General features: G+C 43.5%; 1 protein-coding gene and 1 long non-coding RNA gene across 9 annotated transcripts in view; one reads left to right on the top strand and one right to left on the bottom strand.

Moving 5' to 3' along the window:
- Positions 1 to 20,971, top strand: part of PALLD (palladin, cytoskeletal associated protein) — a 399,249-nt gene that overhangs the window by 250,001 nt on the left and 128,277 nt on the right. The gene's annotated exons all lie outside the window — the stretch shown is intronic.
- LOC137228246 (uncharacterized) overlaps positions 11,455 to 20,971 on the bottom strand; it is a 53,086-nt gene continuing 43,569 nt past the window's right edge. The window contains exon 3 of the long non-coding RNA XR_010945223.1: positions 11,455 to 11,519. This is a non-coding gene — a long non-coding RNA (uncharacterized lncRNA). The remainder of the gene's footprint in view (positions 11,520 to 20,971) is intronic.

Raw genomic sequence — 20,971 nt, 5'->3', positions numbered from 1 at the left:
ACACCACCACATAAATCAACTATACCCCAACATAAAATAAAATTAAAAAAATAAAATATTTTTTAAAAATACACCACCATTCATGTGCAGAAAAGCACCTTTATTTACAGCATGTGAACTCAGTGTGCTCTATTTGTTGGGAGGGAAGACCTCAGCTCACATGTTCCAGGTAACTGAGTCCCTTCCTGCTTCAGTTGTAGGCTTTTTTTTTCTATTTTTTTTATTCAAACAGAAAGTCACAAAAATTATTATCATCCTCATCAGTTTACTCAGTCCCATGTAATTAATTTTTTTATCTTAATCTTTTGTTAGCACTTTTATGAATTCATCAGTTTTCCATTAGAGTTCTGAAAATGCTTATTCATTCAGTTTAGCAGTATAGTCAGTTAACTTCCTTGTCAGAGTCCTTTCCATGAATTCCTTGAAGATGAAACCCTTTTATAGGAACAATTTTGCAAAAGCATCAGAGAACACCCAGAACTGTCTGTAAATGACAAAAGACTTAAAAATGACCACGGTTAAAGGTTTGATGAAAGTTCATAACAATGCAGTTGACAAGGAAATTTAGTTATTTCTGAGATATACATTTTAAAGTAATAACTAGAATTATGATTTATAACATTATACCAGAACATATAAGATTTTTCATGTAATGTCTGAAACATTTATATTAAGATATTTCCATACAAATAACCCAAAGAAAGTTTAGTATTAGTTGTTTTTCTTGTTGGTTTGTTTTTTTTTTACTGCAGGTTCTTATTAGTCATCAGTTTTATACACATCAGTGTATACATGTCAATCCCAATCGCCCAATTCAGCACACCACCATCCCCACCCCACCACGGTTTCCCCCCCTTGGTGTCCATACTTTTGTTCTCTACATCTGTGTCTCAACTTCTGCCCTGCAAACTGGTTCATCTGTACCATGTTTCTAGGTTCCACATACATGCGTTAACATACGATATTTGTTTTTCTCTTTCTGACTTACTTCACTCTGTATGACAGTCTCTAGATCCATCCACGTCTCAACAAGTGACTCAATTTCGTTCCTTTTTATGGCTGAGTAATATTCCATTGTGTATATGTACCACATCTTCTTTATCTATTCGTCTGTCGATGGGCATTTAGGTTGCTTCATGACCTGGCTATTGTGAATAGTGCTGCAATGAACATTGGGGTGCACATGCCTTTTTGAATTACGGTTTTCTCTGGGTATATGCCCAGTAGTGAGATTGCTGGATCATATGGTAATTCTGTTTTTAGTTTTTTAAGGAACCTCCATACTGTTCTCCGTAGTGGCTGTATCAATTTACATTCCCTCCAACAGTGCAAGAGGGTTCCCTTTTCTCCACACCCTCTCCAGCATTTGTTGTTTGTAGATTTTCTGATGATGGCCATTCTGACTGGTGTGAGGGGATACCTCATTGTAGTTTTGATTTGCATTTCTCTAATAATTAGTGATGTTGAGCACCTTTTCATGTGCTTCTTGGGCATCTGTATATCTTCTTTGGAGAAATGTCTCTTTAGGTCTTCTGCCCATTTTTGGATTGGGTTGTTTGTTTCTTTAATATTGAGCTGCATGAGCTGTTTACATATTTTGGAGATTAATCCTTTGTCCATTGATTCATTTGCAAATATTTTCTCCCATTGTGAGGATTTTCTTTTCGTCTTGTTCATGATTTCCTTTGCTGTGCAAAAGCTTTGATGTTTCATTAGGTCCCATTTGTTTATTTCTGTTGTTATTTCCATTACTGTAGGAGGTGGGTCAGAAAAGATCTTGCTGTGATTTATGTCAAAGAGTGTTCTTCCTATATTTTCCTCTGAGAGTGTTATAGTGTCCAGTCTTACATTTAGGTCTCTAATCCATGTTGAGTTTATTTTTGTGTATGGTGTTAGGGAGGGTTCCAATTTCATTCTTTTAAATGTAGTTGTCCTGTACTCCCAGCACCACTTATTGAAGAGACTGTCTTTTCTCCATTATATATCTTTGCCTCCTTTGTCATAGATTAGTTGACCATAGGTGCGTGGGTTTATCTCTGGGCTTTCTATCTTGTTCCATTGATCTGTGTTTCTGTTTTTGTGCCAGTATCATATTGTCTTGATTACTGTAGCTTTGTAGTATAGTCTGAACTCAGGGCGTCTGATTCCTCCAGCTCCGTTTTTTTCCCTCAATACAGCTTTGGCTATTCAGGGTCTTTTGTGTCTCCATACAAATTTTAAGATGGTTTGTTCTAGTTCCGTAAAAAATGCCTATGGTAATTTGATAGGGATTGCATTGAATCTGTAGATTGCTTTGGGTAGTATAGTCATTTTCACATTATTATTCTTCCAATCCAAGAACATAGTATATCTCTCCATCTCTTTGTATGGCCTTTAATTTCTTTCATCAGTGTCTTATAGTTTTCTGTATACAGGTCATTTGTCTCCCTTGGTAGGTTTATTGCTAGGTATTTTGTTCTTTTTGTTGCAATGGTAAATGGGAGTGTTTCCATAATTTCTCTTTCAGAGTTTTCATCATTAGTGTATAGGAATGAAAGAGATTTCTGTGCATTGATTTTGTATCCTGCAACTTTACCAGATTCATTGATTAGCTCTAGTAGTTTTCTGGTGGCATCTTTAGGATTCTCTATGTATAGTATTATGTCATCTGCAAACAGTGACAGCTTTACTTCTTTTCCAATTTGTATTCCTTTCATTTCTTTTACTTCTCTGATTGCCATGGCTAGGACTTCCAAAACTATGTTGAATCACAGTGGTGAGAGTGGACCTCCTTGTCTCTTTCCTGATCTTAGAGGAAATGCTTTTAGTTTTTCACCATAGAGAATGATGTTTGCTGTGGCTTTGTCATATATGGCCGTTATTATGTTGAGGCAGGTTCCCTTATGTCCACTTTATGGAGAGTTTTTATCTTAAATGGGTGTTGAATTTTGTCAGAAGCTCTTTCTGCATCTATTGAGATGATCATATGGTTTTTCTTCTTCAATTTGTTAATATGTTGTATCACATTGATTTGTTTGTGTATATTGAAGTATCCTTGCATCTCTGGGTTTAATCCCACTTGATCATGGTGTATGATCCTTTTAATGTTTTGTTGAATTCTGTTTGCTAGTATTTTGTTGAGGATTTTTGCATCTATATTCATGAGTGATATTGATCTGTATTTTCCTTTTTTTTAGTATCTTTGTCTGGTTTTGGTATCAGGGTGATTGATGGTGGCCTCATAGAATGAGTTTGGGAGTGTTCCTTCCTCTGCCATTTTTTGGAAGAGTTTGAGAAGGATGGGTGTTAGCTCTTCTCTAAATGTTTGATAGAATTCACCTGTGAAGCCGTCTGGTCCTGGGCTTTTGTTTGTTGGAAGATTTTTAATCACAGTTTCAACTTCATTACTTGTGATTGGTCTGTTCATATTTTCTGTTTCTTCTTGGTTCAGTCTTGGAAGGTTATACCTTTCTAAGAATTTGTCCATTTCTTCTAAGTTGTCCATTTTATTGGCATAGAGTTGCTTGTAGTAGTCTCTTAGGATGCTTTGTATTTTTGCAGTGTCTGTTGTAACTTCTTCTTTTTCATTTCTAATGTTATTGATTTGAGTCCTCTCCCTCCTTTTCTTGATGAGTCTGGCTAATGGTTTATCAATTTTGTTTATCTTCTCAATGAACCAGACTTTTAGTTTTGAGCTTTGCTATTGTTTTCTTTGTTTCTATTTCATTTATTTCTGCTCTGGTCTTTATGATTTCTTTCCTTCTGCTATTTGGGTTTTGTTTGTTCTTCTTTCTCTAGTTCCTTTAGGTTTAAGGTTAAATTGTTTACTTGAGATTTTTCTTGTTTCTTGAGGTAGGCTTGTATAGCTGTAAACTTCCCTCTTAGAACTGCTTTTGCTGCATCCCGTAGGTTTTGGATCGTTGTGTTTTCATTGTCATCTGTCTCTAGTTATTTTTTGATTTCCTCTTTGATTTCTTCAGTGATCTCTTGGTTATTTAGTAACGTATTGTTTAGCCTCCATGTGTTTGTGTTTTTTATGTATTTTTCCCTATAATTCATTTCTAATCTCATAGCATTGTGGTCAGAAAAGATGCTTGATATGATTTCAGTGTTCTTAAATTCACTGAAGCTTGATTTGTGACCCAAGTTGTGATCTATCCTGGAGAATGTTCCATGCTCACTTGAGAAGAAGGTGTAATCTGTTGTTTTTGGATGAAATGTCCTATAAGTAGCAATTAAATCCACCTGGTCTAATGTATCATTTAAAGCTTGTGTTTCCTTATTAATTTTCTGTCTGGATCATCTGTCCATTGGTGTAAGTGAGGTGTTAAAATCCCCCAATATTATTGTGTTACTGTCGATTTCCTCTTTTATAGCTGTTAGCAGTTGCCTTATGTATTGAGGTGCTCCTATGTTGGGTGCATATATATTTATAATTCTTATATCTTCTTCTTGGATTGATCCCTCGATCATTATGTAGTGTCCTTCCTTTTCTCTTGTAACATTCTTTCTTTTAAAGTCTATTTTATTTGATATGAGTATAGCTACTCCAGCTTTCTTTTGATTTCCATTTGCGTGGAATATCTTTTTCTCTCCCCTCACTTTCGGTCTGTATGTGTCCCTAGGTCTGAAATGGGTCTCTTGTAGACAGCATAAAGATGGGTCTTGTTTTTGTATCCCTTCAGCAAGCCTGTGTCTTTTGTTTGGAGCATCTCATCCATTCACGTTTAAGGTAATTATCGATATGTATGTTCCTATGACCATTTTCTTAATGTTTTGGGTTTGGTTTTGTAGGTCCTTTTCTTCTCTTGTGTTTCTCACTTAGAAAAGTTCCTTTAGCATTTGTTGTAGAACTGGTTTGGTGGTGCTGAATTCTCTTAGTTTTTGCTTGTTTGTAAAGCTTTTGATTTCTCCATAGAATCTGAGTGAGATCCTTGCCAGATAGAGTAATCTTGGTTGTAGCTTCTTCCCTTTCATCACTTTAAATATATCATGCCACTCCCTTCTGGCTTGTAGAGTTTCTGCTGAGGAATCAGCTGTTAACCTTTTGGGAGTTCCCTTGTATGTTATTTTTCATTTTTCCCTTGCTGCTTTCAGTAATTTTTCTTTGTCTTTAATTTTTGCCAGTTTTATTACTATGTGTCTCAGCATGTTTCTCCTTGGGTTTATCCTGTATGGAGCTCGCTGTGCTTCCTGTACTTGGGTGGCTATTTCCTTTCCCATGTTAAGGAAGTTTTCGAGTATAATCTCTTCAAATATTTTCTCGGGTCCTTTCTCTCTCTCTGCTCCTTCTGGGACCCCTATAATGCAAATGTTGTTGCGTTTAATGTGTCCCAGAGGTCTCTTTAGGCTGTCTTCATTTCTTTTAATTATTTTTTCTTTATTCTGTTCCACAGCAGTGTATTCCACCATTCTCTCTTCCAGGTCACTTATCCATTCTTCTGCCTCAGTTATTCTGCTATTAGTTCCTTCTAGTGTAGTTTTCATTTCAGTTATTGTATTTTTCATCTCTATTTGTTTGTTCTTTAATTCTTCTAGGTCTGTGTTAAACATTTCTTGCATCTTCTCAATCTTTGCCTCCATTCTTTTTCTGAGGTCCTGGATCATCTTCACTATCATTATTCTGAATTCTTTTTCTGGAAGATTTTCTATCTCCACTTCATTTAGTTGTTTTTCTGGGGTTTTATCTTGTTCCTTCATCTGGTACATAGCCCTCTGCCTTTTCATCTTGTCTGTCTGTGAATGTGGTTTTTGTTCCACAGGCTGCAGGATTGTAGTTCTTCTTGCTTCTGCTGTCTGCCCTCTGGTGGATGAGGCTATCTAACAGGCTTGATGGGAGGGACTGGTGGTGGGTAGAGCTGACTGTTGCTCTTATGGGCAGAGCTCAGTAAAACCTTAATCTGCTTGACTGCTCATGGGTGGGGCTGGGTTCCTTCCCTGTTGGTTGTTTGACCTGAGGCAACCCAACACTGGCGTCTACCTGGGCTCTTTGGTTGGGCTAATGACAGACTCTGGGAGGGCTCACGCCAAGGAGTACTTCCCAGAACTTCTGCTGCCAGTGTCCTTGTCCTCCCGGTGAGCCACAGCCACCCCTTGCCTCTGCAGGAGACCCTCCAACACTAGCAGGTAGGTCTGGTTCAGTCTCCCCTGGGGTCACTGGTCCTTCCCCTGGGTCCCGATGCGCACACTACTTTGTGTGTGCCCTCCAAGAGTGGAGTCTCTGTTTCCCCCAGTCCTGTTGAAGTCCTGCAGTCAGTTCTCACTAGGCTTCAAAGTCTGATTCTCTAGGAATTCCTCCTCCTCTTGCCGTACCCGCAGGTTGGGAAGCCTGACGTGGGGCTCAGAACCTTCACTCCAATGGGTAGACTTCTGTGGTGTAAGTGTTCTCCAGTCTGTGAGTCACCCACCCAGCAGTTATGGGATTTGGTTTTACTGTGATTGCACCCCTCCTACCATCTCACTGTGGCTTCTCCTTTGTCTTTGGACGTGGAGTATCTTCTTTGGTGAGTTCCAGTGTCCTGTCGATGATTGTCCAGCAGCTAGTTGTGATTCTGGTGCTCTCGCAAGAGGGAGTGAGAGCACATCCTTCTACTCCGCCATCTTGGTTCCTCCAGGTTTTTTTTTTTTTTTTAATTGTAGTATAATGGATTTACAGTGTTGTGTTCCAGGTGTACAGCAAAGTGAATCTGTTTTATATATATATATATATATATATATATATACACACACACAAATATATCCACTGTTGTTTTTTTTTAAGATTCTTTTCACATATAGGCCATTACAGAGTATTGAGTAGAGTTCCCTGTGCTAGACAGCAGGTCCTTGTTGTTTATCTCCTTTATATATAGTAGTATGTATATGTTAATCCCAAACACCTAATTTATCCCCCTCCCCTCCTTTCCTGTTTGGTAACCATAGGTTGTTTTCTACGTCTGTGGGTCAATTTTTGTTTTGTAAGTAAGTTCATGTTTTAAATTCCACATATAAGTGATATCATATGATATTTGTCTTTCTCTGTCTGGCTTACTTCACTTAGTAGGATAATCTCTAGGTCCATGCACACGTTGGCTTTTCCAGGTTACTCCTGTCTCTGGGGTAGATGCTCAGTCTTGAAAGACCCTGCTCACCTGGGGTCTGTCTCCTGGGAGGCAGGGGGACCTGTGAGGAAAGGAAGGCCTGGAACAAGGGGCTGCAGCAGGGAGGATGCCCCACCCACGAGCATGTTGGGAAATTCTCTGATGCCCCATTACTGGGGCTAGACACCCACTGCCCAGCTGCGGGAGGGTGGGAGGAGGCTTTTCTGTTTCCTCCCTTGGGTGCCTGGCCCTTGACATTTAAACCCAGAGCACACGGGTGCCTGTTGCTTTTCTTATAACTTTAAATGATTTCCTTGCTACCCTCTGAGTTCTGAGCTCCCGGGACGTGTGAATGGCTCAGCCTCAGTAGGGCAATGGGAATTACCAGAAGGAAGGCAGGTGGCGTGACGTGTAGAACATTATGTGATGCATTTCTTATTCTCAGTCATTCTTTTAACCAGAGAAGCTGCTGGACGTGCAGGTGTCACAGAGGTTTACCTGAACCTGAACCTCGAATCTCTCAGCGGTTCTGTTCTTGAGCATCTTAGGCAGTAGAGCGCTGTGGGGAGAAGAAATGTCTCTGCTTTTTCATAGGAAAAGCTTTAGGGCACACATTTCCGTGGACTGGGTTTTTACCACCATGTTTTCCAAGGATTTTGCCGTTGGCTCTCAGGCAGCAGCCTTCCTTCCACTGGAAGGTTCCCCGCTGAGCCCTGGGGCCTGGGCTCCTCTGTAGGGACGCCCTCGAGTCCCCGCTTTGTCCGCATTTAAAACTCTGAGCTCCTTTCTTTCCAGTTAAGGTCACATTCACTGTTCCCCATGAAAAACAGTATGGCATGTGACTCCTTCCTCGGGAGATGCCTGGGAAACGGCCTGAGGAAACACTTTGCCCTCGTGTCTGCAGGGCCCGTGGTTTTCTCTTTATTTCTCCCGTTGTCTTGGATGCCCAAGGGTTATAATTCTAGGCATTCTTTCCTAATGAACCGTGTTTAGACCTTATTACGGTGTAATGCTCTCTATTCCATTCTCGAAACTAAAAGTCTTATTTCCCTATGATTTTTGTTTTCAGGGAAAGAAGGAAGGACAAGTCTATTTTTGAGGAGGCAGTAGAAATTTGTTTCGTAATAATTGTAAACAGCGTGAGATAACTTAAAGCTCAAACACATATGTTCACTCATTCTGATTCTTTAAATTGCTCCATAATATCAATGCTAAGATTCATTGAGCATTTACACATTTTGAACTTAAAACTTTAAAAAACTGGGGCTTCCCTGGTGGCGCAGTGGTTAAGAATCCGCCTGCCAAAGCAGGGGAGGTGGGTTTGATCCCTGGTCCAGGAAGGTCCCACATGCTGCGGAGAAACTAAGCCCGTGCGCCACAACTACTGAGCCTGCACTCTAGAGCCCACGAGCCACAGCTACTGAGCCCGTGTGCCACAACTACTGAGCCCTGTGCTCTAGAGCCCGAGAACCACAACTACTGAGGCTGTGTGCCACAGTTACTGAAGCCCACGTGCCTAGAGCCCATCCTCTGCAGCAAGAGAAGCCACCACAGTGAGAAGCCCATGCACCACAACAAACACCCAACGCAGCCCCCCCAAAAATAAACAAACAGTTTAAATGAGCAATTAAAAAAATCATACTGCTTTTCAGTTCCCTTTAAGACAATAGAGTTTTAACAAAACAGTTTATCTTTGCCTCTTTTATTCACATGCTTCTAATTCCTGAAAGGCTTATATTATCAACTGATTTTATTGCTTCTGGTTCTATTTCAAGGATATATTTTGCATCTGACCCTTCCTATATATACTTAAAGATATAATCACTTTTGTTTGGGAATCACTTTTTTTGTAATTTTTTAGTTAATTTTTATTTGGTTGCACCAGGTCTTAGTTGTGGCAGGCTGACTCCTTAGTTACGGTTTGTGGCCTCCTTCGTTACAGCTCGTGGGCTCCTTGTTTGTGGCATGCAGCCTCCTTAGTTGTGTCATGCTAACTCTTAGTTGTGGCATGCATGTGAGATCTAGTTCCCTGACCGGGAATCAAGCCCGGGCCCCCTGTATTGGGAGGGCAGTGTCTTAACCACTGACCACCAAGCAAGTCCTGCTTTTGTTGTGATTTTTTTTTTTTTTTTTTTGCAGTACGCAGGCCTCTCACTGTTGTGGCCTCTCCCGTTGCGGAGCACAGGCTCCGGACGCGCAGGCTCAGCGGCCATGGCTCACGGGCCTAGCTGCTCCGCGGCATGTGAGATCTTCCCGGACGGGGGCACGAACCCGTGTCCCCTGCATCGTCAGGCGGACTCTCAACCACTGCGTCACCAGGGAAGCCCCTGTTGTGATTTTTGATTTACTTTTTTAATCCATGCATACTGCCTATGTCAGAAACGAAGGCAGACTTCTTAATCCAGTCCCAGGCTTACAGGAACGATGCTGGGAGATGGGCTGAAGAATAAACAGATGAGTGAATTAAGGGAGCAGTGAGGGGCGGCCTCTCATCAGTGGACCTAGAGCAGCATGATTTAATGTAGGACCGGTTCTTTCTTTCTTTCTTTTTCCTGTAGCTACTTTATCTGTGTTACCCATGATATTTAATATAAATATATTTTGTAAATGTATCACCTCTGGGCCACAAGCCTCCCTGTATACCTTGGCCCTTAGGAACATTGTATGTTTCTTTTTCTGGATCAGAAAATCCCCCTTGGAACGTTTACCCTAAACCCTTTGCAGCTGCCGTGCATGTGTCGGGCAGAAAGCTCCCTTCCAGCCCCTCTGACCCCCGTGTGGCCCTTTCTCTCCACCCTGCCTTTGGGTCCTCACATATCCCGCCCCATCTCCCCACCACCCTCCTCTCGGGCGGAGTTTCCGTCACATCCAGACTTGCTTTCCCGCATGACAGCTTCTCCTCGTTTGAAGCAGGGCTTCATACGCTGTCCTCAATACAGTGTCCAGTGTAAGCAGGAGGAGGACTGTCCTTCCCGGCAGGCAGTCTATTGCAGCAGCAGGCACAGGAGTCAAAGTAGCTTGTTTGGGTTCCACCTCCAGCAGTTGGTAGCGGTGACTCGGGCGAGTGATATTAATCATCTGGACGATGAGAGTAAAAGTGGTGATGAACCTGTGAGAGACTGTGTGTCAAAGAGGCAGCACAGTATCTGACAGGCAGATTCTTCAGTATGTGGAAGTGGTGGCACAGGATGCGGAAGAGGAGAAAGTGGGTTTCAGTAACCAGAGCTGCCCCCTCCTAGGCTGCCTGATCATGGCCCCAGGACACGAGCTGCAGACCAGCCCCACTGGGGCAGGGACAGGGAAGGCGGGGCAGGGATGCTCTGGGAGTTTCATCTAGAGGTGCTTAGGGCAATTCAGGTGAGCCTGGTGGCTCGGGACGCAGAGTGACCTGGAGGGAAGGTGCCAGCGTCTCTCAAAGCATCTCTTGAACCGTCTGCCTGAGATGAACTTCGTCACGTGCTCTCGGACGTTAAGTTCGGAGCCAGCTGCCGCTGCGGAAGCAATTCCGGTTTGCGGGCCAGCTCGCTTTGCACCAAGATCGTCGTCTCTTTCCTGGAGAACAGACATACTGGGAGCCAGAAAAGAGCTTCAGTGAATGAGCTTGCCATCTGCAGTTCACTGCTTAGGAGGGAAATCCTGGGCTGGACCTTCTTTAAGGGTAGATTCAGGGTCTGGATAGGCTGCTGGTGAGGTCAGCACTTCAGCCCTTTTCCTAGGATTGTGAGTCAGGCAAACGGCTGAATTACTAATGGGTGTGGGGCTACGGTGGAGGGGGAGAGGACAGCAGGGGCCGAAGTGAATGAAACCGCTTGGAGTGTTTTTATAATCTGCCCTGCGATTTCCAGGTGGCCCTCTGCCATCACTCGGGGCACACCCATCTGCACTCCATCTCTTTCCGTAGGGACATCATGCCTTCTAGTTGGCAGGGTGGGGAGCAAAGCAGAAAGGCAGTTTGCTTCTCACTCAACACGCCCCTGGCTCCCAGCAAATGTGAGGCATGGGGGGTGCAGTACCAACATAATCCTCCTGATGATAACCTAACCGTGTTGGGTCCTGGTGAGAAACCAGCGACTACTAAGACCTTCCCTCCACCTTCTTTGTATGCCAACCACTATTCCTAAGTTCCTAGACTTCCCTTTTTATTGTTTAATTTATTTTTTATTGAAGTATATTTGAATTAGAAATAGATCACTTATGGGGAATCTAAAATATGACACAAATGAACCTGTCTATGAAACAGAAATAGAATCAGGGACATAGAGAACAGACTGGTGGTTGCCAAGGGGGAGGGGGAGGGAAGGATTGGGAGTTTGGGAAAAGCAGATGCAAACTATTATACATAGGATGGACAAACAACAAGGTCCTACTGTACAGCGCAGGGAACTGTATTCAGTATCCTGAGATGAACCATAATGGAAAAGAATATGAAAAAGGATGTATGTATGTGTATAACTGAGTCAACTTGCTGTACAGCAGAAATTAACACAACATCATAAATCAACTAGACTGCTCTTTAATGAATATGAGAGCTCTGTTAAACACAACCCTAATCGTCAGGTTATTTCCAAAAGTCATGCAGTAGCAGCTAGACTTGAAAGCGCTCTTAGAGAAGATCCGTTCCACCATTGCAGACATAACCTGGGGGCTCTCTTGGCAAGTGGCCGTCCAGCCTGTGCTGGGACACACCTGGAGTCCGGGAGCCACTTCCTGGGAAAGCCAAGCCGTTTCTTGGGTGTCTGCAGGGGCTAGCAGGCCGCATGGCTGGGTGAGGGAGAGAAGAGCGTTGGCCTTGGAGGCCTGGGAATTGCTTCGGCCTTTGTTCTCCTACTGACCCGCTCAAGGGTCTTGGGGACAAGTCACTGGGCCTCAAAATGAGTCCCTTTTGTCCTCAATGAGGCTGTGGGATATGACCTCAGTCTCCCCTCGCCGTAACATTGTGATTTACCCTTGTTCTTCCTGTGTCCAGCGAAAACTGTCCTCCCTCTAAGTTCCCGCTTCGGTGTCGGTTCTGACCGAGGCCGAGGCTTATCTCTTGCGTGGCAGCTCATCAAGTATTTGACCGTGGCCGTGAACCCCGTGAGCCGTCCCTTCTTCAGGGGAAGCACCTCAGGCCATCACAAATCTTCCTTTTATGACTTGGCTTTCCGGCAGCCTCCTTATCCTGACGGCCCTTTTCCGGACAAACAGCTCCATCTCTTTAAATTGTCCCCAGGACTAGGTGGGAGCCTTGGGACCGTGAGAAGAGTTGGGCCTGTCATCTGGACCCTGTGCTTCCTTTAGGTGAGTGTCTCAGCCGCCACGGCTACCGTGTGGCACAGACCGCAGAGCGTGTTCGTGGTCAGCTGATGCCACCGGGTTCCATCCATGCCAACTACTCTTCACTCACTCGTCCCCTGTTCCATACATGCACGTTTAATGACTTTTCCCTTTCATAATACATATAGTGTATACTCCTGGTAATGTAAAAAACTAAAAGAATAGCTTCCAGAGTAGCAGTACCCAGAGAGAACAGTTAACTTTGCTTATGTCACTTCAGACAAAATAGTTTTTACAAAAATGTCAACGTGTATGGTCTTCCTACATGCTGATGTTGACGACACTCCATGTATCTGATGTCACTTCCCTTCCGAACATCCTTGTACCCAAAGCAGACCTCAGTCGAGGGCTGGTTTTCATCCTACAACGGCCAAGCTTTCCAGCCTTGTATCTGACCACTGCCCAGCTGTTATCCATCCTATTCCCTAAAAACTCCTATTCACCCTTCAATGCACACCTCAAACATTACCTCCTCCGTGAAGCCTGCCTGACTTCCTCTCCCATCCCCCTTCCATCAGAACACAGCGTTCCCTTTGCTGTATTTTTGCCGCTCTTGGACACAGATCATTTACAACGTGTGAGAGTACAGAGCTGGCTGTGCTAACTGAGGGGCATTCCCACCCTGGGAGCCAAACATCAACGGGCAAAGTCTAGTTGGCCAAACTGTAGCATCTGAAGTCCTGGTCAAAAAAGGATGAGCTACGTCAGCCGCTGTACTGGCAGTGGCTCATCTCTGATGCTCAGATTAATCACCCTGTACCTGGGACGCTTTGCTCTAAGACAGGGCAGATGGGCTGTTGGAATAAAGGTCAAGGTTAACAGTAGAAGGAAGAGTCTTTGGTAGACTCAAGACAATGGATCTGAGCAAAGTTTCTTACAAACGTTTATATGCTTGTCTGTTCGTGATTCACAGGCATATGTTCTGTTTATTAAAATTGTTTTCCTTAAGAATGTGTAACAGACACGATTTACTTTTGGAGCACACAGACTACATTAATATAAAAATAAGTGCGGCCAAGGCAGCTAATTTGAATGGCGTTGTTTTGTGTGTCTGTTGGTGACTTTTCCAGTAAAGAACATCTATTTTACCCCAGTCCATCATTAAAGACAAGCTGTTCTCCTTGCTCGTATAAATCAGATTTTCAAGCTCGCTCAGTCTTGGAAGCACGTGGATGTGCACGTCTGCCTGCGAGCGAGCACCGTCCAGAGACGTTGGTTCACGCTGTCCTCATAGCGACGCTGGGTGATGTGCTTTGTCCGTGTGAGCTCTGGGAGAGGGCAGAGCCCCTAGGTGACGGCTGAGCATGGAGGCTGGGGAGGCCCTGGGTCTGGGCGGCAGGCCACTGGGCCCCTCCGCGCACCCTGCCTGCTCTGGGCCTGAGCCTTTCGCGGCCCGAGGCGGCCTCCGCTCCAGACGCTGCGGGGCCTGGGGACAGAAGGAAGCCCTTCACGTCTGCCGTGCATGGCCCGACGTGACGCTGCGGCTCCCTCCCAGGTGACAGATCTCCAGGGGAGCAGGCGGCCAGAAGAGGCCGAGGGCACTGAGGGAGCCACAGGGCTCAGGGGAGGACACGTGCGTTTCCACTGAGTGGGTGATGTTCTTCGTGGCACAACCTGGTGTGAAATCCTGCGGCCTTGACTTATCCCAGATTGAGAACATACATCCTGCCGTCCACGTCTGTCACCTCCCAGTTGCGGCCCGCACACGCCTCCTTGCGTGTGCAGGGCTCTCACGGGGTAGGCAGGCCCCCCGTCTGTTCCCGCTCTTCCAGTGTCTTTGGGGGGCGCAGGGTCAGAGAAAAGGGGCATGGGAGAACCAGTCACTGTGGTTCCACCCCCCGGCGCCCCTGCCCCGTCCCTAGCGGCCTGGGCTCCCAAACCCGGTGTGCAGAGTCAGGCCCTTGCTGGGAACTTTCCAACTTGATTGCCCACAAGCTTCTTAGTTCGGGGATTTGGTCCTCGTTCAGATGTTCAGGGCAGAGACGTCTGTGTGTCTTTGGGCGGGGCCCTCCCCAGGTCTGAGCGCGGTACTGGGCCACGGGAGGTAGGCGACCAGCAGTCAGGGAGCCGCAGACCCAGAGCTCTCCGGTGCAGCCCACTTGTTCAGCAGGTGGACCCTCAGAGCCGATTCCAGCAAAGCAGAGGACTCACCTTCGCTTCTGCCTTCCTGGAGAAGGAAGCGGCTCTGGTTTTCACGGAGCGCTGAGTCTTTTCCGTACTTTTCTCTTTCCTCTGCAGCAGACCTTTCTGCTCTTCTCCAAACCAGCCCTCAGTCAAGTGATTCTTCGTGACTTTCCATGAACATCTCCAAAGTTCTCCGGAAGCCCCATTTTCTATATACACTTAGATAAAGCCAGAGCTTCAGGGACCAATGAACAAGTTCCTAAGAACCAAAAGAGCCTCTGAAACCAAATGCAAATAGGTAATCCTCAGAATTCTCACCTCAAAAGTACCTATCTTACTCCATTGGAAGAGATGGTTAACACATTACTTTGACATGTGTTCGCGTGAATCCCTAGACATAAGTATGCAAAATACAGTAAAAACAAATGTTTGGTAGTACCTCCTACTGTAGAGCTTTTCAGATTTAATATTCAGAGCATGACCCTCAATATTATGGCAGGTTTTAAAAGCAGAATTAGAACTTAAGGATACTACCCTCTTTGCCTGAACTTCAGACCCATATTTAGGATTGAATCCCAGAAGCTGCTGCGTGAGGAGTGTAACTGCGCCGTGAACTTCAGCCCAGGCTGCCCTCTCTGCCAAAGTCCTTGTGTGTGGAGCAGCCGCAGTGGAAACATGCTCTAAATGGATGTCCTGGCAGGAGCTTCTTCTGGCAGGTTCCTATCACGGCCCTAGAAATAGGCTGGGATGCAGCCTTTTTAAACCACGTTCCTTGGTTTAGCTACAAAGATGCGAAGCTTGTGAGTTTAAAATTCACTTATGATACTAGTCACCTGTTTTCTGCATGTCAGACATCATCTCTTAGTGCTGGATAGACGTTTCTCACTGGATTCTCACAAAATTTCATATGGGGTCACCGCATGAAGAATGAGGGAAGAGAGGCAGATGGCAGACAAGCGCTCTTCCGGGGGGTGGAATCAGACTGCGACCCCAGCTGGTCACACACCGCCAGTGCGGGGGTTCCTGCTCCCCGCCCCCCTTTTTTTAAGATTTTTTTTTGGTTGTTGTTTATTGAAGTATAGTTGATTTACAATGTTGTGTTAGTTTCTGGTGTACAGCAAAGTGATTCCGTTATATATGTGTGCCTGTGTGTGTGTGTATACACACATATATATTCTTTTTCAGATTATTTTCCCATATAGGTTATTACAAGATATTGAGTAGGGCTCCCTGTGCCATACAGTAGGTCCTTAGTGTTTATCTGTTTTATTTTTGTTTGTTTTTGTTTATGTGTTTTTTAATGTTTGTTTATTTTCTTATTACTCATCCATTTTATACACATCAGTGTATACATGTCAATCCCAATCTCCCAGTTCATCCCACCACCACCCTCCCCCTGCTTTCCCCCCGTGGTGTCCATAAGTTTGTTCTCTACATCTGTGTCTCAATTTCTGCCCTGCAAACCGGTTCATCTGTACCATTTTCTAGGTTCCACATATATGCGTTAATATACGATATTTGTTTTTCTCTTTCTGACTTACTTCACTCTATATGACAGTCTCTAGATGCATCCACGTCTCTACAAATGACCCAATTTTGTTCCTTTTTATGGCTGAGTAATATTCTGTTATATATATGTACCACATCTTTATCCATTCGTCTGTCGGTGGGCATTTAGGTTGCTTCCGTGACCTGGTGTAAATAGGGCTGCAGGGAACGTTGGGGTGCATGTGTATTTTTGAATTATGGTTTTCTCAGGGTATATGCCCAGTATTGGGATTGCTGGGTCATATGGTTATTCTATTTTTAGTTTTTTAAGGAACCTCCATACTGTTCTCCATAGTGGCTGCACCAATTTACATTCTCACTAACAGTACAAGAGAGTTCCCTTTTCTCCACACCCTCTCCAGCATTTGTTGTTTGTAGATTTTCTGATGATGCCCATTCTGACCGGTGTGAGGTGATACCTCATTGTAGTTTTGATTTGCATTTCTCTAGTGTTTAGTGATGTTGAGCATCTTTTCATGTGTTTGTTGGCCATCTGTATATCTTCTTTGGAGAAATGTCTGTTTAGGTCTTCTGCCCATTTTTGGATTGGGTTGTTTGATTTTTTAATATTGAGCTGCATATCTGTTTTATATATAGTAGTGTGTATAGGTTATTCCCAAATTCCCAGTTTATCCCTCCCCGCCACCACCTTTCCCCTTTGGTAACCGTAAGTTTGTTTTCTATGTCCGTGAGTCTGTTTCTGTTTTGTAAATAAGTTCATTTGTATCATTTTTTTAGATTCCACATATAAGTGATGTCATATATTTGTCTTTGTCTGACTTACTTCACTTAGTAGGATAATCTCTAGGTCCACCCATATTGCTGCAAATGGCATTATTTTGTTCTTTTTATGGCTGAGTAACATTCCATTGTATATACATACCACATCTTCTTTATCCATTCATCTGTCGATGGACATTTAGGTTGCTTCCATGTCTTGGCTATTGTAAATAGTGCTGCCATGAACATTGGGGTGCGTGTATCTTTTAAAATTACAGCTTTCATCTTTTCCAGGTATATGCCCAGGAGTGGGATTGCTGGATCATATGGTAGCTCTGTTTTGGTTTTCTGAGGAACCTCCATACTGTTCTCCATACTGGTTGCACCAATTAAAATTCCCACCAATAGTGTACGAGGGTTCCCTTTTCTCCACACCCTCTCCAGCATTTGTTATTTGTAAACATTTTAATGATGGGCATTCTGACCGGTGTGAGGTGGTACCTCCCTGTAGTTTTGATCTGCATTTCTCTTTGCCCTCGCCCTTCGGCCCTGATAAGGTCCCTGCAGACCCCTCCCACTGCCTGTCCCCACTCAGGTCGGAGAGGTCACAGGGACACACCCGCTTCAGATAGCATTTACTGAGCTCCCCTCACACTGAGGAAATGGTCATTAAATGCTCAGCCCTGGAACACGTCTGTTTAACTCCGTTTCAATTGGACCACACATCATTTCAGTTTCCTTTTCCTCAGTCCTGTGCAGCCTTGGGAATAAAGGCTGGAAATGTGCCTATCATCAGCTTGGTCAACCTTTTATGCGTCTCTTCCTCTCAAGCCACTATTTTCTTAACTTGCTGGGTTTTTTTTTTTTTAGGATTAAAAAATCTTTTTATTGTTAAATAAAACACAAATACAGAAAACCATGCAAAACAAATATAGGGCTTAATAGTTATAAAAAACAGTCATTGTCTACCTTGAATATACACTGAATTCACAGACTATGAATGCCTATAACACAAGCGCCCTGGTATCACCCCTCAGGTCAAGAAAGCTCTTGCCGTGTGCCCACCCCACTTCCCTGCCACCCTGAAAAGTGATCACATTGCTCTAACTTACAGGATTCACATCCTGGTGGATTGTTTTCATTTCAGGTAATTTTTAACACTTTTTAGATTTAATCGACAAACAATAAATATAGCATGTGTCTAGTGGGTACCGTTAGATAAGTTTTGACATGTGTATTTACCCTTGGAATGATCACCACAATCAAGGTAGCAGATACGCCCACCATTCTGAAAAGTGTCTTCCCACCCCTGGGGAACCCCCCCTCCGGCCCCCCACTCCTCCCAGAAAACCACTCGTCTGCTTTCTGTCACGACACATTTACCTCCACTTTCTAGAGTTTATATAAATGCAGTAATACTATATCTACTCTTCTTTTGTCTGCCTTCTCTCACTCAGCATAATTATTTTAAACTTCATATTGCATGTATAATAGTTTATTTCTTTTTATTGATGAATTGGATTCCATATATATATCATGGAATATAGAGGTAATGGAATATATCTACACACACACATATATATAATATATGTGATATGTCTCTCCACGTGATATATCACAATTTGTTTATACATGCAGTTGATAGATATTTAAATTGTTTCCAATTTTTTATTATTAAAAGAAACCTGCTGCCTACAAGTCTTTAGGTGGACTTATGCTGTTCTCTTGGATAAAAACCTAGGAGTGAGGGGCTTCCCTGGTGGCGCAGTAGTTGAGAGTCAGCCTGCCGATGCAGGGGACACGGGTTCATGCCCTGGTCCGGGAGGATCCCACATGCCGCGGAGCGGCTAGGCCCGTGAGCCATGGCCTCTGGGTCTGCGCGTCCAGAACCTGTGCTCTGCAGCGGGAGAGGCCGCAACAGTGAGAGACCCACGTACCGCAAAAAAAAAAAAAAAAAAAAATCCTAGGAGTGAAACAACTAAGTTGTATAACAGGTGAATGTTTTTTGACTTTTTAAAAAACTACCAACCTGTTTTCCAAAATGGTATATATCACTTTACATTCCCGCAATCCGTGTGTGAGAGTTCCAGGTCTTCCACATCCTTTCCAGTATTTGGTATCATCAATTTTTCTTAATTTTAACCATTTTAATAGGTATGTAGTGGTGTTTCACAGTGATTTGAATTTGCATTTCCCTAATGACTAATGATTAGAGCATCTTTGCATGCATGTATTTGCCACCTGTATCTTTCTTAGTAAAGTATCTGTTTAAATCTTTTTGCCTATTTTTAACTGGATTGTTTGCTTTCTCATTCTTATTATTGAGTTTCTTATTATTTATATATTCTAGATACAAGTTTTTTTTATCAGATATGTGCTTTGAACATTTTTTTCTCCTTGTGTGTGGATTATCTTTTTTTTTTTTTTTTTTTTTTTTTTTGTGGGCCTCTCACTGCTATGGCCTCTCCCGTTGCGGAGCACAGGCTCCGGACGCACAGGCTTAGCGGCCATGGCTCACGGGCCCAGCCGCTCCGCGGCACGTGGGATCCTCCCAGACCGGGGCACGAACCCGCATCCCCTGCATCGGCAGGCGGACCCTCAACCACTGCGCCACAAGGGAAGCCTGGATTATCTTTTAATTCTCCCAACAATGACAGCTGAAGTTTTAAGTTTGATGAAGTCAGATCTATCAGTTTCTTCCATGGATCACACTTTTGATGTTGTATCTAAGAAAATCTTGCCTAATCCACTCACAAAGATTTTCTCCTATGTTTTCTTCCAGGCATACAGATTATAGTTTTATGCTATGGGTTTAGACCTAAAATCTATTTTGAGTTAATTTTTGTGTACGGTGTGAGGTATAAATTGAAGTTCTTCCCCTTCCCCTCACCCCCTTCTTCTCCTTCTCCTCTATCATATGGATATCCAGCACCATTTGTTGAAAAGGTTATCTTTCTCTGCTACATTGCCTTTGTAACTGTCAAAAGTTGGTTGTCCATAGATGTGTGGGTCTGTTTCTGGACTCTCTTCTGTCCCATTAGTCTGTCTGTCTTTTTGCCAGTCCTACACTGTTTCAGCTGCTGACACTTTACAGCATATCCTGCAACAGATCACATCCGTCCTTCACCTTTCTTCTTTTTCACAGCTGTTTTGGCTATTCTAGGTCCTTTGCATTTCGATATGAATTTTAGAATGAGCTTGTCAATTTCTATCAAGAAGCCTGCTGGGGTTTGAATTGAGATTGTGTTGCATCTATAGATCAATTTGAGGAGAATCAACATCTTTTAAACATCGAGTCTTCTGACTCATGAGCAAAGTAAGCCTGTCCATTTACTAGGTCTTCTTTAATTTCTCCGAGCTATGTGTGTAGTTGTCAGATCTTGCACATCTTTTGTTAGATTTATTCCTAAGTGGTTTGTATTTCTATGCTATCATAAATGGGTATTTTAATTTCAGTTTCTGATTGTTCATTCCTGGTATATAGAAATACAATCGATTTTTGTATATTGATCCTATAATATGCAACCTTGCTAAACTTGCTTCTTAATTCTAGTAGCTTTTTTTTTTTTTTTTTTTTTTTGCGGTATGCGGGTCTCTCACTGTTGTGGCCTCTCCCGTTGCGGAGCACAGGCTGTGGACGCGCAGGCTCAGCGGCCATGGCTCATGGGCCCAGCCGCTCCGCGGCATGTGGGATCTTCCCGGACCGGGGCACGAACCCGCGTCCCCTGCATTGGCAGGCGGACTCTCAACCACTGCGCCACCAGGGAAGCACTAGTAGCTTTTTTAAAATAAATTCCGTCAGATTTTCTACATAGACTATAGTGTTGTTTGCAAATGGACAGTTTTACTTCTCCTTTCCAAACTAGATGCCTGTTATTTCTTTTTCGTGCCATATGACAGTGGCCAAGCTTTCAAGAAGACGTTGAATAGAAGTGGTGAGAGCGGACGTCCCTGGCTTGTCCCTGATCTTAAGGAGAAAGCATTGTCTTTCATAATTAAGTATGATGTTAGCTGTGGTTTTCCATAGATACTCTTTATCAGATTGAGGAAGTCCCGTCCTATTTCTAGTTTACTGTGAACTTTTATCAGAATGTTAGATTTTGTAAAATGCCTTTTTCTGCCTCTGTTGAGATGATCATATAGTTTTCTAAACTATGGTGAATTATGTTGATTGATTTTCAAGTATTAAATGACCCCACTTCACC

This window comes from Pseudorca crassidens, chromosome 7, assembly GCF_039906515.1.
Source record: "Pseudorca crassidens isolate mPseCra1 chromosome 7, mPseCra1.hap1, whole genome shotgun sequence".
Lineage (NCBI taxonomy): Eukaryota > Metazoa > Chordata > Mammalia > Artiodactyla > Delphinidae > Pseudorca > Pseudorca crassidens.
The sequence above is the reverse complement of the archived record's forward strand: the minus strand, read 5'-3'. Positions and strand labels throughout refer to the sequence as shown.